At 44.9% G+C, this 25,042-nt stretch overlaps 2 non-coding genes across 2 annotated transcripts; both read left to right on the plus strand.

Moving 5' to 3' along the window:
• Positions 1-18,740: 18,740 nt before the first annotated feature.
• On the plus strand, positions 18,741-18,843 carry LOC126949553 (small nucleolar RNA U13). The gene has a single exon (XR_007723830.1). It is a non-coding gene; the product is annotated as a small nucleolar RNA U13 (small nucleolar RNA).
• Positions 18,844-22,486: 3,643 nt separating this feature from the next.
• LOC126949574 (U1 spliceosomal RNA) lies at positions 22,487-22,650 on the plus strand. The gene has a single exon (XR_007723848.1). It is a non-coding gene; the product is annotated as a U1 spliceosomal RNA (small nuclear RNA).
• Positions 22,651-25,042: the final 2,392 nt, after the last annotated feature.

A 25,042-nucleotide genomic window follows, 5' to 3' on the forward strand; every position in this document is an offset into this window, starting at 1 on the left:
TTTGAGACAGTCTCGCTCTGTCGCTCAGGCTGGAGTACAATGACATGATCTCGGCTCACTGCACCCTCTGCCTCCTAGGTTCAAGAGATTCTCCCACCTCAGCCTCCCAAGTAGCTGGGATTATAGGTGCCTGTCACTATATGCTCAGCTAATTTTTATATGTTTAGTAAAGACAGGGTTTTGCCATGTTGGCCAGGCTGGTCTCAAACTCTTGACCTCAAGTGATCCACCCGCCTCAGCCTCCCAAAGTGCTGAGATTACAGTCATGAACCACCGTGCCTGGCCAGATTAATTTTGAACATGAATTTTGGAGGGGATACCATCATTCAAACCATAGCACCTACAGACTGAATCAGAATTTGCATTTGAACAAGATCCCCTGAGGATCTTGCACTTTGAAGTTTGAGAAGCACCTCTCTAATAGCCCTAAAATCTGACTGCTTCTAAATGACTTGGCCAATATCACTTGGCTGGTAAGAGTCAGACCTTAACCTGAGCAACTGGCTCTCGGTTTCTTATTTTGTTTACTTTTATCTTTGAAGATGGGGTCTCATTCTGTCACCCAGGCTGGAGTGCAGTGGCAAAATCATAGCTCACTGCAGCCTTAAACTCCTGGGCACAAGCGATCCTCCCACCTCAGCCCATTTTACAGATGAGAAAAGTTGAGGCTCAGAGAGATTAAGTCATTTGCTGGAGGTCATGAAGGAGCCAGTTACGAGCAGCAGGCCACACCGAATTTGGAGCCAGTCACTGGGTTAGCTGAAAGGATCCCAATCCAAGCAAAATTCAGATACTCTGAGTTCAGGGAAGAGAAATTAAATTCAGTTTCATTTTGCTTTTTAGGGCAGAAGAAAGGGCTAGAAGAAGTAAAGTGGAGATGAGAAGGATGTAAGAGGAATTTGATCATCTAGAAATTGAGGCACACTTTATAATTCTGTCTTAAAAAAAGATTTGGGGCTGGGTGCAATGGCTTACACCTGTAATCCCAGCACTTTGGGAGGCTGAGGTGGGAGGATCACTTGAGCCCAGGAGTTTGAGACCAGAGTGGGCAACATAGCAAGACCCCCATCTCCACAAAAAACATTTAAAAGTTAGCCAGGTATGGTGGCACGCACCTGTAGTCCCAGCTACTCGGGAGGCTGAGGTGGGAGGATAGCTTGAGCCCAGGAGTTTGAGACTGCAGTAAGCTATGATCTCACCACTGCACTCCAGCCTGGACAACAGAGTGACGCCTTGTCTCAAAACAAAAACAAAACCAAAACAACAACAACAAAAAACAGATTTGGGGTGTGTGCCTTAAGTTGCTGGAGAAAAAGAGGACCAGATTGACCCTAACCCTCTGGAGGCTTCAAAGTGTCTCCCAGTGTGTTGGATGGTGTCACTTGAGGTCAGTTTCCAGGAAAGATACCAAGGTGTACTGTAAGAAATCACCTTGATATGTGGGGGGGCTTAAGACAAGACTTTGTTATTGCTCTCAAGTCTATTTCTCAAATTAGGTGTGTCCACTGATCTGGGTCCAGCAGAGCTGACCTCCACTGGGCTCACTCAGACATCTAACATCAGTGACAGGTTGTCTGGGGCCATCTAGTCTTAGGTGGCCTCACTTACACATCAGGAGGCCAGCAGGCTGTTGGCTGGGGTGATGGTGAGGTCTCAGCCTTGTGTCTCTCATTGTCCAGCAGGCTAGCTCAGGCTTGTTCACATGGCTGCTGTGCAGTTCCAAGGGAGGGAGCAGAAACATGCAAGGCTGCCTGAACAGATGCAGTCAGCCACATTCAATCAGCTGCGTATTATTCATGAGGGTACCAGCACTGATTCAAGAGGTGGGAAAACAGGCGCCACCTCTTGATAAGGACTTGCTGCAAGGAATGGGATATTGTGGCCATTTTTGAAAAACAATTTACAGATTGATTTATGGAAGGAGAAATCTAAAACAATAGGGACAAACAATAGATAAATAATGAGAGTAAAGGAGAGGAGGTTGGGAGTGGAGAAGAGATTTTTTTTTTTAATGCCAAAATTTAGTTTATTTATTTATTGATTCTTTTAACAAATACTCAGTGAGCATCTACTGTGGATCAGGTGCTATGCTGGCCCTGAAGGTATAACGGGAGGTAGACTTAGAACCTGCCCTCCTGGGTCTTACAGTTTAGAGGAGACAGAAAAGGAAACCCACCCTACAATTCACCATGGCAAGTGTTATGTTAGGGGAAGTGTGGACAACTTTAGGGACTCACAGTAGGAATACCTAACCAGTCTCAGAGGAGAGAAGGAACCAGGGAAGGCTTTAGTCATAAACTCTGAAGCAAGATCCATGGTATGAACCATGCCAAAGAGGAGCTGGAGAAGAGAGAAAAGCAACTGAGAAAATGGAATCCCAGAGACAAGAGAGAGTACGGCTGTGGATTCCATATGGTTGGAGTAAAGAGCTGGAAGAGAAAGTTGAGAGACTTATGCAAGAGAAGCAAAGGAGGCCGGACACAGTGGTTCACGCCTGTAATCCCAGCACTTTGGGAGGCCGAGGTGGGTGGATCACTTGAGGTCAGGAGTTTGAGACCAGCCTGACCAACATGGTGAAACCCCAACTCTACTGAAAATATGAAAATTAGTCAGGCACGGTGGCATGTGACTGTAATGCCAGCTACTTGGGAGGCTGAGGCACAAGAATTGCTTGAACCCAGCAGGAGGAGGTTGCAGCAAGCCAAGATCGCACCACTGCACTCCAGCCTGGGCAACAGAGAGAGATTCCATCTCAAAAAAAAAAAGAAAGAAAGAAAGAGAGAGAGAGAGAAAGAGAGAGAGAGAGAGAGAGAGAGAAAGAGAGAAAGAGAGAAAGAGAGAGAGAGAGAAGTGAAGGAGTTAAGACTTCACATGGTAAGATTTTTAACTTGCCAGATTAGATTGGCATGTTACAAAGACCACTTGCTCATCTTGGTGTGGAAGATGGACATTTTGGGTAGAGGATTTTTGTAGGATAGGGGAAGAAGAGATTCAGGAAGTACAGTTAGGAGATACTGAGCAATCCAAGCACAAAATGATGGCTGAACTAAAAGGAAACTATAGGACTACAGAGTGGTGAACAGACTGGAGAGAGCCTTAAAAGGAAAATGCTCCAGGATTGTGTAGGAGAGGGCAGACTTTCCCGCTACCCTCTGAGGTGTTTGAAAATTGCATGTATGAAATCAGCTGATAGTAGGCAGATGAACAGGTGATATAGTTTGGATGTGTGTCCCAGTCCAAATCTCATGTCGAATTTTAATCTCCAATGTTGGAGGTGGGGCCTTATTGGAAGTAAATGCTCGGTGCTGCCAAGTGAAAATAGCACTCAGGCAAAAGTTCTCTCAGCAAGGCAATTTACTTCTATAGAAGGGTGCGTCTCTGGATGGAGCAATGGCGAGAGCACACCGGACAAGGGAGGGGAAGGGGTTCTTATTCCCAACACAGGTAGCCCCTACTGCTGTGTCTTTCCCCTATTGGCTAGGGTTGGACCACACAGTCTAAGCTAATTCCGATTGGCTATTTTAAAGAGAGCGAGGGTATGAGCCAGAGTGGTGGGGTGAGTAGTTTTGGAGGGAGGGACAGTTACAGAGCAGGTGACTAAGGATTACTAAGGACAGAACAGGTGACTAAGGACGCCTAAGGACAAAACAGGTGATAGAGGCTAGGAGGGGGTTGTTTACTGAAACTATGGGCAAGGAAGGTAAAGAACGAGGAAGTTATACTTTAAAATGGAGAACAAAGAACAGGGAAGCTAAACATACGACATGTTGGTTCTTTGAAGAAGAACTCAGAACTTACTGTACTTAACAATTTTTCTCCCTCTTAAATTTTAAAGGAAGTTAACAGGCTAAACTTCGAAGAGGAATTTACTGTATCCTACAGCCTGGTAGGAGGTGATTGGATCATAAGGGCAGATTTCTCATGAATGGTTTAGTACCACCCCCCTGGTACTGTCCTCAAGATAGAAATAGTGAGTGAATTCACAAGAGATCTGGTTGTTTAAAAGTGTGTAGCACCTCCCCCCTCTCTCTCTTGCTCCTGTTTTTGCCATGTGACCTGCTGACTCTTTTGCCTTCTGCCCTGATTATAAGCTTCCTGAGGCCTCCCCAGAAGCCAAGCAGACATCAGCATAATGCTTCCTGTACAGTTGCAGAACCGTGAGCCAATTAAACCTCTTTTCTTTATAAATTACCCAGTCTCAGGGTTTTTTGTTGTTTTGTTTTTGTGGCAGGGTCTCACTCTGTTGCCCAGGCTATAGTGCAGTGGCACAATCTCTGCTCACTGCAACCTCTGCCTCCTGGGTTCAATCAATTCTCATGCCTCAGCCTCCCAAGTAGTTGTGATGACAGACATGCACCACCATGCCTGGCTAATTTTTGTGTTTTACACAAAAGTACAGATGGGATTTCACCATGTTGGCCAGGCTGGCTCAGGTATTTCTTTATAGCAATGTGAGAACGGACTAATACCACAGGAGAAAAGGTAAACACATTTACTACATGCTCAGAGGCATTACATGAAAGAAAAGTGAATACCCCAAAACCCCGTAAGATCTAGAAGTTTAGATCCTCTCTTCATGTATGACGGGGGAGGGAGTTTTGGCAACTTAAGGGAAAATAGATGATTTTGGGGAAAGATGAATGGGGCCTCAGAAGAATACATGACAACCTGTGACAAAGTCTGTCTTGGTGTGGCATCAACCTCCCATCCCCTCTCCTGTGATAGGAGCCAATCTTCCCTGGTTGATGAGAGTCCAGGGAGGGGATTCATGACCACTGAGTTTCTTTTGGAGGAGTCCTCTTTAGGCAGATAAAGGGAACCCAGAGAAAGCTCTGCCTGTATTGCTATTCCCCAAGTGCCCTCGGGCCAAAGCAATCAGAATACCAAACCAGCATGTTTTGGGGTGACATTTCCTGAATGCCTTCATTTGGTAATAGCTGCAAGAAGGCAGAAAATTCTAGAATGTTGTCTGGAATTGCTAGCTTCAGTGAGACAGATAGTTGGTGGTACTATTCAGCAAGATAGAAAACCTTGGTTAAGGATAGTTGCCTTCATTGAGCACAAAATTTGATTCTAAGCTTCCCAGCAGCAAAGGCAAAAGGAAAACAAGATAAATGACCTCATCTCAGCATTCCCTAACATGAGCCACACCAGTGCACTATAGAAACCAAACTTCCTCATGAGGTACACAAGGGGAATTGACTGAGGGGATCTCCATAAAAAGGACTGCGAACCAAATAAAAGACAAGGCCTTTGGCAGCAGTTCTATAAAAGATGCAGAAATGTTCTTTGCAGGCCTGTTCAGTATATCAATATCGACCCCTGATAAAAGCCGAGAGCAAGATATTAAATCACAGCTCTGTAGAGTCATTTGTTCAAAAAAAGTCAGTGTAATGGCCTCTGGGTACCTCAGTTGCTAAAGAGTTTTGAGCTCCCAGCATCTAGAGAAGTGAGAGATTGGACAAATGAAAGGCACTTGCACTAATTAATACATCTCATAAACTTGAAATTAGGAGTTCAAGACCTTAGTGTGCAAATTAGTGCCCCAGGATAATTTTAAAGAGAAAAATATGAAAGTCCCAATTCTAGCAAATACCATTAACAACATAATCAAATAACTTAGGGCTTCATTTTTAAAATGCTGAAGCAATTAGAATCCATTGTGGGCCAGGCGCGGTGGCTCACACCTGTAATCCTGGCACTTTGGGAGGCCAAGGCAGACAGATTGCTTGAGGTCAGGAGTTCAAGACCAGCCTAGCCAACATGGTGAAACCTCATCTCTACTAAAATTACAAAAATTATCCAGGCATGATGGTATGCCTCTGTAATCCCAGCCAGCTACTTGGGAGGCTTAGGCGAGAGAATTGCTTGAACCCAGAGGGGCGGAGGTTGCAGTGAGCTGAGATAGAGCCACTGCACTCCAGTCAGAGCAATAGAGCAAGACTCTGTCCCCCCCCCAAAAAAAGAATCCATTGTGGGTTTTTTTTTAATTAAAATTTTTCCTGATTACTAAAGTAATTCAGGTTTATTATAGAAACTGGGAAATTTTGGAGAAACAGAAAGAAAAAGTCACCTCTAATCCCAGCAAAGATATCTAACTGTTAATATTGTGAGAGATATATATATATACACACACACACACACACGTCTTTCCAATCCTTTTTCTAGGTCTACATATAATATTTTTGTCTTAAAAGAATTAAGATAAGGCTGCATCAACTGTTTTATATCTTGCTTTTTTTACTACATTTGCTAATGACAAATAGAAACCTTTGTTTTAAAGGAATTTAATGTTCCAATGACTTCTCTCAATTTCTCAAAATTTGTGTTTTTGTCACTCGTGTGGACTTTGATGTAGTAACTCTGCTTGTCCTACTAGCTTTCTGAAAAACAGAAGAGAGGTTGGCGAACTTGACTTTTTCTTGCCAAGGACTTAATTGTGTCATTTATAATAGAGATCTTGGGGCCTGGCACTTTAGCACATTGAGAAAGAAATATGCTAATGTGTTGTCCTTCACAGAGAGCACAAGAATAATTAGCCACCCCAGGGCCACTCCTAAACAGGTTGTTGCAGCCTTGCTGCCTCCCTTCCTGGGGAACTTTCCAGAGGGAAATTCTTCCCTAGTAAGTATTCTACTGGCATGCAACTCAATGCTGCCTTTCTCCTCCCTTCAATGTCACTGTGGTAGATTGTAAAAAGGGACACAATACTACTTCTCTCATCAGAGATTAAGTTTACTTTCTAAGCCCTTGAATCAGGGCTGACCTTGTGATTTTTGTTGATCTGTAGAAGTGGCGGATATGACAATGTGTCAGTTTGAAGCCTAGGACTTAAGAGGTCTTACTATTCTTGTTGCTCCTTTCCACCAACATGCAAACAAGCCTGGGCTAGCCTATTGGGTGAGAAAAAAACACATGGAGAGAGGCCCCGTTCATTCCAGCCAAGACCATTATAAACCAGCAGCCCCAGTGACCATGGGGGAGCCCAGTGGAAACTAGCTAAACCCAGACCAGACCAGAAGAACTGAAACTGATGACTTACTAAACTGAGAGTTAAATAAATGATAGTTGTTTTGAGTTAGTAAGCTTTAGGGTAGTTGATTACACAGGAAAGGCTGGCTGATACAATCACTTGGAGCAGGGGCAGAGGTTGCTTTATTCTGTTTACGATAAAGTAACAATTAATGTAAAAGCATTAATTGCATAGCACAAGGTATGTAATAAGCATTCAACAAATGGCATGAGTATCAAATGAGATCAGTGTATTGGCAGGGCTGGTACCTTCTGGAGGCTTCTGGGGAGAATCCATTTCCCTGCCTTTCACAGCTTCCAAAGGCTGCCTGCGTTCCCTGGCTTGTGGACACCGGATAAGACACGAAGACACAAAGGCAAAAACTATATCTATTTTGATTATGGGCACTAGTAGGTGGTCCCTAAATGATACTAATGCCATTTGTTGAATGCTTATTACATACCTGGTGCTATGCAATTAATGCTTTTACATTAATTGTTACTCTATCGTACACACAATAAAGCAACCTCTGCCCCCGCCCCAAAAAGATGTGCATATTTCAACACCCAGAACCTATGAATATGTTTTCTTACATAGCAAAGGGAATTTTGAAGAGTGATTGAGTAAGGCTCTTTAAATGGAGAGATTTTTCTGGATTATCCAGGTGAGACCAATGTAATCACAACGCTCCTTATAACAGGGAGGCAGGAGGATCAAAGTCAAAGAAAGGAGATGTGACTATGGAAACAGGATGGAGTGATGTGCTCTGAGGATGGAGGAAGGGGCCACAAGCCAAGGAATGCAGGCAGCCTTTGGAAGCTGTGAAAGGCAGGGAAATGGATTCTCCCCAGAAGCCTTCAGAAGGTACCAACCCTGCCAATAATACACTGATCTCATACTTCAGACCTCTAGGACTGTAAGAGAATAAATTTGTGTTGTGTTAAGCCACAAAATTTGTCACAGCAGGAATAGTAAGCTAATACAGATTTAATTCCCATGAAACCTTATAAAGTACACAACACTGTCATCATTTCCATTTTACTTATGAGGAAACTGAGCCTCAGACAAGCTAAGCAGCTTTCCCAGCAGTTAAGTGGCAGCACTGTGTCAAAACTGGCCTCCTACACTTTACACTCTAGAGCCTCCCACTGGGTCCGAGAAAGACCACTGGATTTGGAGTCCAGATGGGAAGCACCTCTATACAAAAATGGGAATGAGGAGTTTGATCAGATGACTTCAAATGATCCCTCCCTGTTCTAATTTTCTGTGACTTCTAAACACTGAATCAGCATCTTTCAGTGCCAGGTTCCCAAACTTGCAAGAGGAGCAGGTAGGACTCAGAGGGGCTCAGTCACAGCTGAAGAAGGAGTCAAAAGAAATCTCTAGAAATGGAGTGTGGACCAAACTAGGGCCTTTAAAAAAGATAAACAGGGGCCGGGCGCGGTGGCTCACACCTGTAATCCCAGCACTTTGGGAGGCCGAGGTGGGTGGATCATGAGGTCAGGAGATCGAGACCATTCTGGCTAACATGGTGAAACCCCATCTCTATTTTTAAAAAAAAACACACAAAAAAAATTAGCAGGGTGTGGTGGCGGGCGCGTGTAGTCCCAGCTACTTGGGAGGCTGAGGCAGGAGAATGGCAGGAACCCGGGAGGCAGAGGTTGCAGTGAGCCAAGATCATGCCACTGCACTCCAGTCTAGGTGCCAAAGTTAGACTCCATCTCAATAAATAAATAAACAAATAAAATAAAATAACAGCTGTCAGAATTCTAGTAGATAGTGCCACGGCCCCCTTAAATCCACAGAATGAACACCGTGGTGGCCTCCCCATCCTCTACCTGCCCAGGTCTGATGTGTAGTAGCTCAGGGTTTGCATGGGTTCCACTTAACTGCTGGGAAAGCTACTTAGCTGGTCTGAGGCTCAGTTTCCTCATAAGTAAAATGGAAATGATGACAGTAGTGTATACTTTATAAGGTTTCATGGGAATTAAATCTGTATTAGCTTACTATTGCTGCTGTAACAAATTTTGTGGCTTAACACAACACAAATTTATTCTCTTGCAGTCCTAGAGGTCTGAAGTTTGAGATCAGTGTATTGGCAGGGTTGGTACCTTCTGGAGGCTTCTGAGAAAAATCCATTTCCCTGCCTTTCACAGCTTCCAGAGGAGAAGCAATTGAGCCAGCTCATCCCAGGATGAGCTGTGATTGGCCCAAGCCCTTCACTGTAATCCCATCTCCCTTGCCACAGTGATTAATAAGAATGATGTTCAGGACTTCGGTTCAGTGATTGGAGAAAGAGAGCTCTCTCTTATTGCTGAGAGTATAGTATACGGACATGAGGCCTGGGACAGCTGTGGCCACTTTGCTACAATGAAGGAAGACAGTCTGAGGATAAAGCCAGTGCACAGAGAAGGGCAGAGAAACTTACAGAGAAACTGAGCCACATCCTTGATCAAACTATTCCTGAAGTCCAACCTACCGCTGAACCTTCAAGTAATAAAACCTAATAAATTCTCTTTATTGATTAAAGACAGTTTTAGGAGATTTGTTTTTTATTCTTTATTTTTAAAGCAAAAGTATCCTAACAGACACCAACCAGTCACCTCTAAAGTACCTATTTAGAGGGGCAGATGTAGGTAATTTTTCTCACAGTTTAGCTTCCTGCGAGAACCACTTGGTTCTTGGCCATTTCTCTCCTTACACTTCTTATCTTCCCTACAATCAACTATAGCTTCCTGTATCCTTAAGTACCTGGTTTGATTCTAGCTAGCTCACGCAGATAACTATTTTCTGACTTTATTTCAGCCTATATTTCTTCGCTCTCTGCTCTACTATTGGCCCTCATTGTTGTCTTGAGTTTCTTTATAATGAATTCTCATCTGTCTGACATACCAATCTCACTACCCACATATCAGTGGTCAAAAACTCTGGGCCCAATCCTCCCTTCTTTGAGGACCAAGGAAGCCATAACCTTCCCGCTACTTAAACCCTCTGGGTGATGAAATGGCCCCAGGGACAGAGGCTTCCGCTGAACCACCCAAATTTGGATGAAGTGTCAAGCAGGCTAAAGCGGTAAAGGAAGGGTTCTGGTCTCTGAACATCACCAAGCAGAGGCTATACTGGCACAGACCCAGGGTGCTGTAAGGGAGGCCCCTGACCCAGGGAAGGAACCAGAAATGAGAAAGTAAAGAGATCTGCATTACAGGCCCAGCTCTTTCACCACAGGGCTCTGAGGCCTTGGCCCTTCTCTGGGCCTCATTTTCTTCATCTGTAAAAAGAGTTTCAGAAATCTTTAGCCCCAGTTGATATTTGAGCAACCTCATGAGAGACCTGGAGCCAGAACCACTTAGCAAATCAGCTCCCAAATTTCTAACCCACAAAAACTGTGAGATCATAAATGTGTGTTGTTTGAAACCTCTAAATTTGAGGGTACAGTCGTCCCCTGGTATCTGCAGGGATTGGTTCCAGGATCCCTTCAGATACCAAAATCCATGGATGCTCAAGTTCCTGATATAAAAGGATATAGTCCCTGAAGTTATTTGGTGCTGGTAATCTGTTTAAGGATTTTGAACTTGGAATTCATGTAGGAATTTCAGGTGGCCAAAGTTTTCCAGTGAGATTATCCGTCGTTTCCATTCTATTATCAAAGGAAGATGTAACACAAAATTTTTAGAACTACAGGCCTACATTATCTTAAAGGTTCTTCCCAGCCTCAGCAATCTGTCATTCTAGATGCCTCACGACAGTGGATTCACTATAAGGAATGCATTCAAATGCAGGCACATAAGGTGTAAATCCAGGAAGTCAGAATTGCCCCAAGCCTTCCAATTTTATGTAAAATTCAGAATTGTATATAAATTCCAATTGCATATTCCCTGTACAATAATTCTTAGGTATACTAACCTTTGAGAACCACTGAGCTAGACTGGAAGAAGACACAAAGAGAAATTCTACAAGCTCGTATTTTGGGCACTTAAACCATTCTGCTTTAAAAGAACTATCATCTAGACCCTCAAACCAAAAACTGCACTGTAAAATAAGGTTTATGTCATTCCTAGAGTGTGCAAAGCACTGGTGGAACAGAGGAGAAGCAATCAATACTGCCTGGAAGGGACATGGGAAGCTGAGGAAGGCTCCAGAGAAGGTGATGTCAGGGCATAGCAGGGCGTCCTGGGCAGGAGGAGAGCACGTGCAGAGACCTGCAGGCTCAGATGCCAGTGTTCACCATGCGGGGGGAACTGGGAGGCATGTAGAGAGGTGAAATGGTGAGAGATGGGGCTGGGGAGAAATAGGGACTGGATTTTCAAGGCTTCGTGAGCTGTGTTAAAGGCTTGGCACCAGCACTGGTAGGCAGGGCAGAGGGTATATACACACAGGTAGGACGTCAAACAAAGCTCTGGGCAAACACACCCCTGATCTGAATGGAGGAAGAGCCTGGCTGGGGTTTAGGTAATTTGGGAACAGCGCCCCCTGCACATTCTCTATATCTCAGCCCAGGAGACTGGCTGGAGGAAAATAAAGTCTTCTTGGGGTAGCTAAGCATTTTATATATTTTATACAGTATTTTATATCAGGAACTTGAGCATCTATGGATTTTGGTATCTAAAGGGGTCCTGGAAGCAACCCCTGCAGATACCAGGGGACGACTGTACCCTCAAATTTAGGGGCTTCAAACAACACACATTTATGACCTCACAGTTTCTGTGGGTTAGAAATTTGGGAGCTGATTTGCTAAAGGGAGCTAAGCTCACTTTGTCCAGGGGTGGCTTATTAGATTAATAGTATAGCCCTGCAAGAAATGAATGGAAACCGACTTTTTACACATGTATTAGTTATCTATTGCTGCATAACAAACTACACTATCCTTGGATTCCACATCTGTGGCTTTAACCAGCCATGGACCAAAAATATTCAAAAAATAACAATAACAATAATAATACAATAAAAATAATACTAATAAAAAAGAATACAGTATAACAACTATTCATATATAACATTACATTGTATTAGGTATTATAAGTAATCTAGAGATGATTTCAAATATACAGGAAGATGTACACAGATTATATGCAAATACTATACCCTTTTATATCAGGAACTTGAGCATCCATGGATTTTGGTATCTAAAGGGGTCCTGGAACCAACCCCTGCAGATACAAGCGGACGACTGTACCCTCAAATTTAGGGGCTTCAAACAACACACATTTATGATCTCACAGTTTCTGTGGGTTAGAAATTTGGGAGCTGAATTGCTAAGTGGTTTTGGTTCAAGGTCTCTCATGAGGTTGCTCAAATATCAACTGGGGCTAAAGCCTTCTGAAAGTTCACGTGGGTGAGTGGGGCCTCCAAGCTGCTCACTCACGTGGCTGTGGGCAGGAGGCCTCGGTTTCTCACCACCTGGGCTTCTCTGTAGGGCTGATTGAGTGTCCTCAGAACGTGGCAGCTGACTTCCCTCAGAGCAGATGAGCCAAGAGACAGCCAGGAGGAGGTTACAGCCCCTTTTATGTTCTGATCTTGGATGTTCCTGTCAGATCCTCCACAGTATTCATTACAAGTGAGTCTCTAAGTCCAGCCCACACTTAGTAAGTCCCTAAGTCCAGCCCACACTTTTTAAAGATGGAGTGTCGCTCTGTTGCCCAGGCTGGAGTGCAGTGGTGTGATCTCAGCTCACTGCAACCTCTACCTCCTGGGTTCAAGCAATTCTTGTGCCTCAGCCTCCTGAGTAGCTGGGATTATAGGCAACTGCCACCACGCCCACCTAATTTTTGTATTTTTAGTAGAGATGGGGTTTTGCCAAGTTGGTAGGGTTCATCTTTTGAAGGGAGAAGTGTGAAAGAATATTGGACATGTTTTTAAGCCACCATAAGCCAATTTAAAGTAATAATTTTAGGAATATTCTCAGGTGTGACAGCCCAGGCAGCCACATTCGTAGGCTAATGATTATCAGATTCATTGTTATTCATTCATTGTTAATGATTATCAGATACAAATCATCTGGGGGTGCTTGGTAAAAGGAAAGATTCCTATGCCTACCTCCAAAATATTCTGTATTAGGAGCTTGGGAGTAGGGCCCAGAAATTTGCCTATTTTGCTAAGTTGTAAGGGTATTCTAACAGAGATTATTGAGGTCCAGGAATCTGCATTTTGGTAAATCCCCAAGGATCTTTGGTGCTGGTAATCGGTAAAAGTACCCACCTCAGAATTGACAATAATTGCCAATTGGTATGGCAGTTTGGAAATTCCAATACATTTGGGAATAACTAAGTGGTTAGAAGGTCGGCCAAGGACAGAGGCCAGAATAAAGTAGCACATGGGCACAGCTCTCCATGAACACCCACACGGAGAGAGGTCAGCAATCACAACACGTTTTCTACTCTCCTGGACCAGGTCCCTGGGAGCTTCTCAACACAGCACTCCAGGCAGCCACCTCTAGCCATTCAGAGTTGGTGTAGGATTTGCAACCTATTTGCAATCCTTGACCTAAGGTCACATGCCCAGGAATCCACTAGTTCTGACACGTGACAGTTCTTTAGAGTTCTGGTCAGACAGAGGTTTCTTCAGCATGCACTGAGGAGCTGAGCACAGCTATGATCCATTTTATAATTGAATGGGGATAATGGGGTGGGAACGGGGGATAGGATCTTGGAGGATAGGAGGTGTACTTGGCCAGCACTCATCCCTGGGAAACTTCGGTCTGGTTCAAATGTTGAGACACTCAAGTAACAGGCTCAGGATAGAGGCCTGTACTTCCCCCTGATGAGGAACAGGATTCAGGAGGTGGGCCAGGGGCTGGCCCTTTGTTTAGTTAGTGCTGTCTGGTTCTTCATGGAGCTTTCAGGAAGATTGCCAGGACCCTCTGTGAGTTTTCAGGCATTGTGGGCCCCTCTTGCTCTCTTTTTATGGGATGGTTTATGTCTGCTCCTCGGCCCTGGGAGGGAAGCCACACAAGAGTTGCTAAGCAGCTGCTGGAGCCTTTCTGTTTTAAGCCGGGACACTATTGTCTCTCTCTTTATTTCCCATAAGGAGCCGTGACCCAGGTGGTTACTGAGCTGCCCCCAAGTCTTCAGCACTATTGGTCCAGAAAAGGGCAAAGAGTGAACAGAGCCATCAAACAGCGTGAGGAGCAGGTGAGGGGTATGAGAACCCAGCATTAATAACTGTGGCAAAGCCTGGGCCTCACGCCCTCGTGTACACACCACGCCCCTGCAAGTTCACCTCCACCGTTCAGGGTCTGATCGCCTGGAGGATGGGTGTGGCTTTTCCTGCAGGGACCCACAGGTTCACATCCATTTCCCCAGGGGCTTCTGTGGGCTGCAGAATCAGGGAAACGGTTTGGGAAATGGTTCCCCAAGAGGCTTGACATGGCATTGTGTTGAACCCCTGGAAAACCTTACCCCCCAAACCTTCCTCCCTCTGCCGCTTGTCTCTAACTGAGCTGTTTCTAAGGCAATTGTAGCTATATAATTTTCTATTTTTTCCCCACACTTAATCATGCTCCTTGTTTAAAAAAATTTAGAAAATAAAGATATGAATAAAAAAAAACCACCCTACACCCAAAGATAACCACTGTTAACATTCTGAGATATTCCTTCTATACTTTTTCTCTCTCTGCATGCGTGTGTACGTACGCGTGTGAGTGTATTTATATATATGCGTGTATATATATAAAATCAGGCATCATTGATATTTTGGGTGGGATAAATCTTTTTTGCAGGGGGCTGTTCTGTGAACTGTAGAATATTTAGCAGCATCCCTGGTCTCCCTACCCACTAGATGCCAGTAGCACTCCCCACCCCCACTTGTGATAACTAAACATATCTCTAGATATTGCCAAATGTCCCCAGAGGGACAAAATCACCCTCTGTTTAAAATCACTGCTTTGGCTGGGCACGGTGGCTCACTCCTGTAATCCCAGCACTTTGGGAGGCTGAGGTGAGCAAATCACTTAAGGTCAGGAGTTCGAGACCAGCCTGGCCAACATGGTGAAACCCGGTCTCTACTAAAATTACAAAAATTAGCTGGGAGTGGTGGTGAGTGCCTGTAATCCCAGCTACTCGGAAGGCTGAGGCAGGAGAATTGCTTGAACCCGGGAGGCAGAGGTTGCAGTGAGCTGAGATCATGCCACTGCCCTTCAGCCTGGGCAACAGAGTGAGACCCCATCTCACTCTGTAAGATAAAAATAAAATTAAAAAAATAAAAATAAATCACTGCTTAGACACACACACACACACACACACTCTAAATGAAATCATATTGTAAATACTTCCTTGTCTTTGAAAAAATTTACCATGCCATGAACTCTTTCTGTTGCCAGTTATTAGGAATCTACACACCATTATTTGCAATGACCACAGAGCTCCCCGTCAGTTGGGATCAATATGAAGTAATGTACATCACCATCTCATTATTGGACACTGTGTATGTACACCGCACAACCTGCCTTATAAACTGCATTTTAAATTTAAAATATCATGAACATCTTTCCATGTCATAGCTGTGGGATGTTGATGTTGACCAAGTCATTTCACCTCTCTAAAGCTCCATTTCCTTTCTGTGGAATGGGGGGTGTACTGTGAGAATCAATGACCAGGACAAGTGTTTTGTGCTTAGCGCAGAACCTGGCACAGGGGGCACCCGCAATAGAGGGCCACAGCTGTGTTTAATGTCCTTGTGAGAGTCCCTACATCATGATTTTGAAATGGCTTTTTATGGCCATCTCTCATATGCAGACACCATACATTATTAAATTAGGCCCTATAGTTGGACTTTTAGGTGGTTTCCAAATTTCCACTATCATAAATCCCTCTACCATTAATACAATTATGCATCATTTCCACTGATGTCTGGGGAAATTAGTAAAAGTGAATAAGCCAATCCACCTATCCTAACCTGGGACTTATGAAACAAAAGACAAATTATTTTCTTCATAACCCAGTTTTAGACAAATTGTATCCCCTTCTTCCTGTTAAGCTCTGCCCCCAGCGCCTCTACACCTGCTCGTTTATCTGGTCCTGAGTCACGTGCTAACCAGCACCACTGGACATGGTTCCTAGGCTAAGCCCAGGTTGGTCTTTTACTGCTCTTATGCAAAGCCCAAGACCCCTTCTTTCTGCCTTGAGACCACCCGGGGTTGTATACAATTACCTGCAGGATTCCTCTTCTATTTGGTTTTTAAGTTACAGGTGTACAATATTTGATGCATATAATGCATCTGTACAATTTAAAGAGTGATCATAAAATGAATATCCCTGGACAAGTCTGATGGCGCACACCTGTAATCCCAGCACTTTGGGAGGCCAAGGTGGGAGAATTGCTTAAGCCCAGGAGTTCAAGACCAGCCTGGGTGATGGTGAGACTCGCATCTCCTCGCAAAATAAAATTTTAAAAAGTTAGCCAGGTGTGATGGCACATGCCTGTGGTCCCAGCTACTTGGGAGGCCAATATGGGAGCATTGCTTGACCCTGGGAGGTTGAGGCTGCAGTGAGCCATAATTGTGCTACTGCATTCCAGCCTGGGTAACAGAGCAAGATGCTGTCTCAAAAAAAAAAAAAAAAAAAAAAAGAATATCCCTGTGTCTACCACCCAGGCCAAAAAATAAGAGTCAATACCCGAAAGTGCCTAACAGCGTGTGTCTCTCCCGCTTCCTGGCTGTCTGGGGTGGAAGGGGAGGGTCCACTGGGAACACCCCAGCTAGCCCCTTACTGGCTCTGTGGCCTTGGGCACATTAGTGAACTCTGGGAGCTGATAACAGGAGTATCTTCTCTTTGAAACGGAAGATTGACCCACAGATTAAATGAGATGCTCTTTGGTAAACCTAGAGCCCAGAGCTTAGCACCAAGGAGGTGCCCGAAGCACAGTAGCTAATTGTTTTTACCATGGAGGAGAGTTTCTGGACAGGGAATTCAAGAACATGGTTGTCGCCTGGTGCTGCCAGCCCCTTAGCTCTGTGAACCCAGGCAAGGCAAGCCCTGGGCCTCAGTTTTCTCAGGTGGGAAGTGAAGGGGCTGGACTCACTAGAAAAGCTCTAACTTCCTTTCCAGCTGTGGCCTGTTGAACTTCTACTAATCATTAAGCCAAGGAAAATGGGTTACGATGAAGCAAGAACTTTAACAGAGGGTCACCGTTTACAGTGCCTTTAGCTGACTCCTAGAAACAGACAGTGTGACTGGCCCAAGAGCACATGGTCAGAAGGTAATAAACGGGTTAATAATGATAATACTTCCAACATTTTTTCTGGGGGATGCTAACCTAAGAGCTGCATGTACGTCCTTTAATTTAACTCTGAAGTTAAACAAATCTATCTGATAGATTGTATTTTTATGCCTATTTTATGGAAGTGGAAACTGGGGCTCAGAGAGGCTCTACGGCTTCTCCAAGGCCATGGAGCCCTGGCCTTTTCCATCTGTAAGCCTGTGCTTAAACCAGCACTGCTCAGACCTTAACGAGTGCCTGCGTCACACGGGGATCTTGTGGAAATGCACATTCTGTTGCTGCAAGTCTGGGGTGGGGCCCAAGATCCAACATTTCTAACAAATTCCCGGATGGTGCTGATGCTGGTGGTCTTCTCATCACCATTTGAGTACTGAGACTCGACCACTGTTGCACTCTCCGGGAGCCAAGCTGAGCAGGGACTCAGGGTCTCAGACTCTTTGGTTTCAGTTAACATCAACTTCCTGGCTATTTTTATCGCATCCCAGGAAAAGAAACTGTGGGCATCACACACCAAACAAGACTGCTTCTGGGTCAGACATACCAGAAGGGAAACGTTTCCTGTTGACAATAAGGTTCTAGTTTCTCCCTCTGGCAATGTTTATTTTTCCAGGCATTTGTTGAAACCTCTGCTTCATGTCTTGTCCTACTGAGGACGGTGACTCAAGACACAAACTCACAGCTGATTTCAGCCACACACCTTCCTGCTAGCACTGGGCATTCGACTCATCCCGGGTACACTGTCAGATCCCAATCATGGCATAACATTTATTTTGGCTACCACCAAGGGTCTGTGCTTTATCCTGCTAGTTGTGCCCATCAAGTCTGGAAGGGAATTTAAATATAGGCTACTCCCAGAAAGGAAGCCTTTTATTTGTACAGTCCAGAGGGAGACACAAAACGTTTCTTTTTCCCCCACAAGTCATCATTTAGTCCATAAAAATGTGCATTTGGGAACCCCTCCTGTCTCTGGTCTCCCTGGGTCCCCTCCTCCCGTCTCTCCTCTGTCCCCAGTCCTGCCGAGGTCCTGGCACCATTTTTCTGTCTCTCTGCTTTCCCCCTCCCAGGGTCCTGGCTCCAGGCTGAAATAGCCTGTCCTCCAGGGTCTTCAGAGGGAAACATCTAGACAGGACGAACATGTGTTTCTCTTCCAGAACGGTGATGTGTTATTCTGCCGACAGTGCCTCAGTTTCCTCTTTGGGGAATTGCATCCGTGTCGAAAAGGACCAAGGCGGGTATGGGCAATCTCAACTTCCGATTCTGCTGATACCTCTTCAGCAATGTTCCATGGGGTGTGAGGCTGAAGGGGGCCATCATGGGATGGGAACGGGTGCAGCTTGCCCCGAGTAACAGGGAAGGGGAGTGGCCTCACGTCAAACCAGCCGAACAGAAGAGGGCGGTTACAGCATGCACGAGAATGTCTGCGTGATGCTGGTGGGAATGCCTCCCAGACCTGACATTGTGCTGCAAGGTGACAGTGAATATGTGACAACTGCAGATGCACTCGTAAGAACTGCAGATGCTTTTGTAGTTCTTGAGTGTGATGATCGGGTGCTCACATGCATGTGTGAGATGTGCCACCCTCGAACCTCATTTTGAAGTCAGCACATTACTGTCTGACATGAAAACAAACCAAAAAACTAGACGCTGTTCTCCTGAGGAAATATTGAGTTATAATTGTTGTTGACCAGTTTGGCATGGGACTAAGTCTTTCCACCTTAATTTCTCCCCATGTGCCACAAGACCTTCAAGCCTTTGGTCAATACTCACTACTTCAAAGTTCGGAAAGGCCATCTGTGAATCCAGGCTGCACGCAAATACCCACAGAGCCAGCGTCACAGACTTGTGACCCGCAAAGTCACACGGGGCCCCACTCTTAGAAGGGCCCTGCACTTGTCACAATGCCCTGCCCACACCCGCTGGAAATTCAAAATACATTTTGAACAAAGGACCTACATTTTCATTTTGTACTGAGCCTGGCAAATTATGTAGCCAGTCCCGAATTCCAAGGACAGCCACTGCATTCTCAGACCTCACTTCTTTTTCCTTCCAATTAAAACAAAGTTTCAAGTCTGTTGCTGGTCATGGCAGAACCATCCGAAATCAGGAACTGAACTCAGAGCTGCAAGGTTGGTCTACCTGGAGGAGGAGTTCCTCTCCCTAGGCCAGGGCTCTCTGGAAAAAGGCTCTGGAGAAGAGGGTGGGGAGCTGTGGCGGGGCCCAGCTCTGCGCCTTCAGATATTTTAACTAGGAGTCAAGGAACCCTGCCATGCCCCACAGTCTGGTGGCAATATTTGTCTCTCTGCCAGAAGCACAACTTAAACGTCTCTACCTTCTGGTCCTAGGGAAGCTATTTCATTCTGATCAATTTGGCCTGCATTTAATGGATAGTCCTATGCTCAGAAGGGTGTTGTATGAGCCCCAGTACAGAAGGGGCTAGTGGTAGAGTGTGAAGACACATTGTCCCACAGTTCTCAGGGACGTTATTGGGACAACCAGGGCAATTTGAGTATAGACTGTATATTTGACACTATTCTTGTATCAATGTCTGTTTCACTGGGTGTGATGAGGGTCTTTCTGGTTATGTAGGAGGATGCTCCTTGTTTTGGTAGACACATTCTAAAGAATTTACAGGTGAAATTCTATGAAGTCTGCAACTTACTTTCAAATGTTCTGGGAGAAAATGATATATGTAATATATATATTTACATGAGAGTTTTCCTCTGAAATCTCTAGATTCTAAAGTCTAAAGATTCTCTAATAATGGATTTATTGTGCATTGTGCAACATTGGAGCTTTGAGGTTGGAGTAACCTCTATTTCATGCTGGCTTTCGTCCACGTTGGCTATGGAAGTTTGCAGTCATTTCTTTATTAATGAAAACTGACAAGTGGACACTATTACCACCTTGTATTGATCAGACTTTACCAGAGGAAATCCAGGATTCTTCGCATGGACAACTGTGTCAATAAAAACAAATTCCCTCTGAGAAAATAAAAATAAGTAATAAAGACTCAGGCTGGGCATGGTGGTTCACACTTATAATTCAGCAGTTTGGGACACTGAAAAAGGAGAATCACCTGAGCCCAGGAGTTCGAGACCAGCCTAGGCTACGAAGCAAGACTCCGTCTCTACAAAAAATAAAAATAAAGACTCTCTCTTTCTCATATAGCTTTATCTATCTAATGTATCTTATCTATCATCTATCTACCTATCCATCTATCTATCTATCTATCATCTGTCTATCTATCATCTGTTTATAAAGAGAGAGAAGAGGGAGACAGATAAATAAAGCAAATATGGAGAAATGTTATTGATTGGTGAGACTGGTTGAAAATGTATATATTTTTTCAATTTTTCTTTGGCTTGAAGTCCTTCTAAATAAAATGTTGGGAGGGAAAATACACTATTTCTCCCGATAAGGTTGTCATCACTGGGAGATAAGATGTCTATCATCTTACTTCGGGTTACCCCAGAAGCAGATCCTGAGATAAAGGTTCAAGTGCAACTTGTTTATTCAGTAAGTGATCCAGGAAACAGCAGTGGAGAAGTGAGGTGGGAGAAGGCAACCAATAAGGAGAATATCATCGAGTCTCTGCCATCTCTGAAAGTCAAGGGGACTTCACACCTGGGAAACTCTGGAGTCACATAGAATGTCTCAGGTGAGAGCTAGGGTATTTATACCCAGTGCAGTCACGGGATGGGGGCTGCCCCCATGGGTATGGCAACCAGAGAAGGCCCCAAGCAGTAGGTATCGGGCCGAGCAGTAGTAAGGCCTGGCGTCTGCTCCACAATATTCCATCCATTCATTCAATCGACTTCCACCTAGTGGACCCAGGTCCAGGACCTCACTAGACACCGGGGAAATAGTCCTCATGAAGACAGATACAACCTCTGCTCCCACAGGAGAATGAGAACAAGTGGGGAAAACAAACAAAAACCAGGTAAGCAAAAATTGACAATAGAGGGGAAATTACAATTCACCTGGTCATCTAATCATTGAACTTTTAGTAAGCACCTATTGTGTGTTGGTCATAATTCCAAACATAGGGAATATATAGATGAAACAAGAATTGTAAGTCTGTAAGCAATTCATGAATTTTTTTTTTCTTGAATGGAAACAATCTAGTCGAAGTCCTCACAGCTCCAGAGGGGTGAGACACTGAAATCCAGCTGCAAGGATATTTAAAGAACAGGCCCATTGCTTACATTTAGCTAGAAAAGCCCCTCTCTCCACCCCATCCACCATCCTCCCAGGGTGCTAACTCTAGCCTGAAAACTGATCCCGAGGACTGTCCTTCAATTAACTGAATTTTCTCCTGAAACAATGGCAGCAGAAGGGTACACTCTGGGCCAAGCATGGTGGCTCACGCCTGTAATCCCAGGACTTTGGGAGGCCGAGGCAGGCGGATCACTTGATGCCAAGAGTTTGAGACCAGCCTGGCCAACATGATGAAACCCCATCTCTACTAAAACTACAAAAATTAGCTGGGCATGGCAGTACACGCCTGTAGTCCCAGCTACTTGGGAGGCTGAAGCAGGAGAATCACTTGAACCTGGGAGGACGAGGTTGCAATGAGCTGAGATTGTGCCACTGCACTCCAACCTGGGAGACAGGGCAAGACTCTGTATGAAAAAAAAAAACAAGGGCACGCTCTGGCTCTGCTCTCAAGTCCCAAGCTCTTCTGGGTTTTGTGGTGCCTGTAAGAATCTTGACTCTCCCCAGAGGAAAGAGGGCACCTGGGATCCACCTGTGAAAAATCACACTACCTCCCTTTCTGCCTGGCTACCTTGGAGACTTCCAAACATTGCCCCCTTGTCATCTAAAATTAGAGACATCCACAAAATCTGGTTCAACTCCCTCCTGAACACTAAATGAATAATTTGTACTAGAGTCATCATTTAACTGATGATGGCAGTATGTTGTGTGATTTCAGCATCAAACACTTCCGTCGTCATGTCCATCGGGCAACAAAGACAGAGATGAGGTTACATCTCATCTCATGCCTCTCAGAGATGAGGCATGTGTTACTAACATCAAATGCTGAGCTTTGGGTAGCTGCTGCCATTTTTTATTTGTTTTTCTGTTTGTTTTGTTTTTAATGTCAGGCACAGTGGTTCAAGCCTATAGTCCCAGCTACTCTGGAGGCTGAGGCAGGAGGATCTTTGAAATCCTTGAGCCCAGGAATTCAAGGCTGCAGTGAGCTATGATCATACCACTGCACTCAAGCCTGAGCAATATAGCAAGACCCTGTCTCTAAAAAATTTAACTACCTGACAAGGGAGATACTACGATCATGGAAGTGGTTTTCCCAGGGCAAGCCTTATCCATTGCACTCCAGATGTGCTGACTCCTGCAGTTTCCCCAAATGTGGGAAACTCGACTACATAATTTGTGGTAGTAGGGGACTGCGTTCATGCTCTCCCCTACTAGAAAATAAAAAGTTAAAATTAAAAGATAAATAAGTAAAAATTCCACTAAACTAAAAACAAAGAAATCCAAAGGCAAGAATTAGCAGAATTCTCTGCTTTGAGAATTACACACCTATTGTTCTGAGCTTGTTTCTCCAACGCGGTGTGGAATGAATCCTTTTCTTTCAGTCAAGTCTCTATTGCCTTCGTATAACTTAGATGAGGGAGACTCACACTTTTTAAAAGGAAGGCCTAGGAAAGCTATCCATCTGGGCTGTGTGTGGTTCCTGAATGGTGCCAGGCTGGCAGTAGAAGCTGTGACCTGAAGGTTGGCTCAACCCCATTCTTCACTGGGTCGGCTTTGGGCAACCCACACCCACACCCACACCCTACATTGTTCTATGTTCAAGAGGTTCCTCAAAGCCTCTCTTCTCTCTCTCCTTTTTTTTTTTTTTTTTTTTTTTTGGTTTGAGACAGTCTCTCTCTGTCACCCAGGCCGGAGTGAAGTCACACAATCTCGGCTCACTGCAGCCTCCGCCTCCAAGATTCAAGCAATTCTTGTGTCTCAGCCTCCAGAGTAGTTGACTACAGGCATGTGCCACCACACCCGGCTAATTTTTCTATTTTTTGTAAAGACAGGGTTTCGCCATGTTGGCCAGGCTGGTCTCGAACTCCTAGCCTCAAGTGATCCGCCTGCCTCGACCTCCCAAAGTGCTGAGATTACAGGCATGAGCCACTGTGCCCAGCCTCTTTTCTTTCTCTTTTGCAAACAATCTATCTCAGGGCCCTGTGGGCTCTGCATCTGTCTGGACTGTGCTCCTCATAGCTGGCCTCCAGCCGCTCCACACAGCAGTCACAGGGAGCCTCCTAAATGCACATGTACTGATGGGGGCTTCTCCATCAAGGCCATCAGCTGCTCCCTGTGCTCCCCAGGAGGAAGCCCTTACTCCTTAACACAACATCAAAACTTGTACCAGGACCCCAGCTCTCCAGCCCCAGCCCCTTCTCTCCCTTCCTCCAACTCTGTATCCTGGCAAAGAGAATTACCTGCTGCGCCTCTAACAGTCCAAGACACCTGCAAATACAGTTGCCTCTACGTGGAAAGGACTTCTTCCTTTTGCCCCCTCACCTTTCCAAACCCCTCTGTTCACGTAACCCATTTTCCCTCCTTTCTCTAGACTTTGCTTAGATGCCACCTCCTCTAGCTGGCCTTGCCTGACCCCTGACACTTGGGTGAGATGCTACCTGTGGGCTCCCCAATCACAGCAGCCAGGGATGGGTTTGTAGTTTTACCTGTGTCTCACAGAGCTCCCAATGTGGAACACAGGCTCGATAAATGTGTGAATGACATGTGGATGAGTATGTGGATGGACGTTTGCTAGGCACTCAGTTGGCCACTGAAATGGGGTTGTTCTAGATCGGTGCTGTGTAAGTGGGGGCCACCAGCTGATACTGCTTGTCCACTGGCTATGATCGATTTGCAACAAATTAAGTGCAGACATTGAGGGTGTTTCAAAACTTGTAAAGCACTTTAACTGAGCCCTTTTATGTTTGCTGAATCTAATAATAAAAAAACACTGAGCTCATATTTTGTATGCCTTGGTTTTATTTTTTTCTATTAAATTATATCAATTGTATTTTACTGTATTGGTCTGCAATGGATTAGAAATCTCAAAAACTGGCTAGGTGCAGTAGCTCATGCCTGTAATCCCATCACTTTGGGAGGCAGAGGCGGGTGGATCACTTGAGGTCAGGAGTTCAAGACCAGCCTGGCCAACACGGCAAAAGCCCCTCTCTACTAAAAATACAAAAATTAGCTGGGCGTGGTGGCAGGTGCCTGTAACACCAGCTACTCGGGAGGCTGAGGCATGAGAATCACTTGAATCCAGGAGCTGGAGGTTGCAGTGAGCCAATATCGTGCCACGGCACTCCAGCCTGAGCAACAGAGCAAGACTCTGTCTCAAACAACAAAAAAAGAAATCTCAAAAACTGACCTTTTATCCCCAGATAATTTGAGAAGCACTGTTCTACACTGTTCCTAGGGCAACAAGACAAATGTGTGTGCGGTCTCAGTGTGTGTGTATGTGGTGTTTGTGGAGTGGGGGACAACAGGAAAGGGAAGAATTTAGAAGGTAAACTTGGTTGACTCTGCATTTGCAGGGAAGCTTCTCCATACGATAACGTCAAAAGACTTTCTCAGAATCAAATACGCCAGAATAAACAGCTTATAAATGGTCTTCTGAACCTGGTGTCCCCAAAGGGAGAATAAATTGCAGCTATTAAGATCATCCGATTCATCTAACTGACCGAGACAGCCCCATGCAAGTGGGGACCCATGCCATAAAAATGTGTCCCCCTCAAAAAACAAACAAAACCCCCAAATTTTAATAAATGGTTATTTATTCTAAAT

The sequence above is a fragment of the Macaca thibetana genome, chromosome 2 (assembly GCF_024542745.1).
Source record: "Macaca thibetana thibetana isolate TM-01 chromosome 2, ASM2454274v1, whole genome shotgun sequence".
Classification (NCBI taxonomy): Eukaryota; Metazoa; Chordata; class Mammalia; order Primates; family Cercopithecidae; genus Macaca; species Macaca thibetana.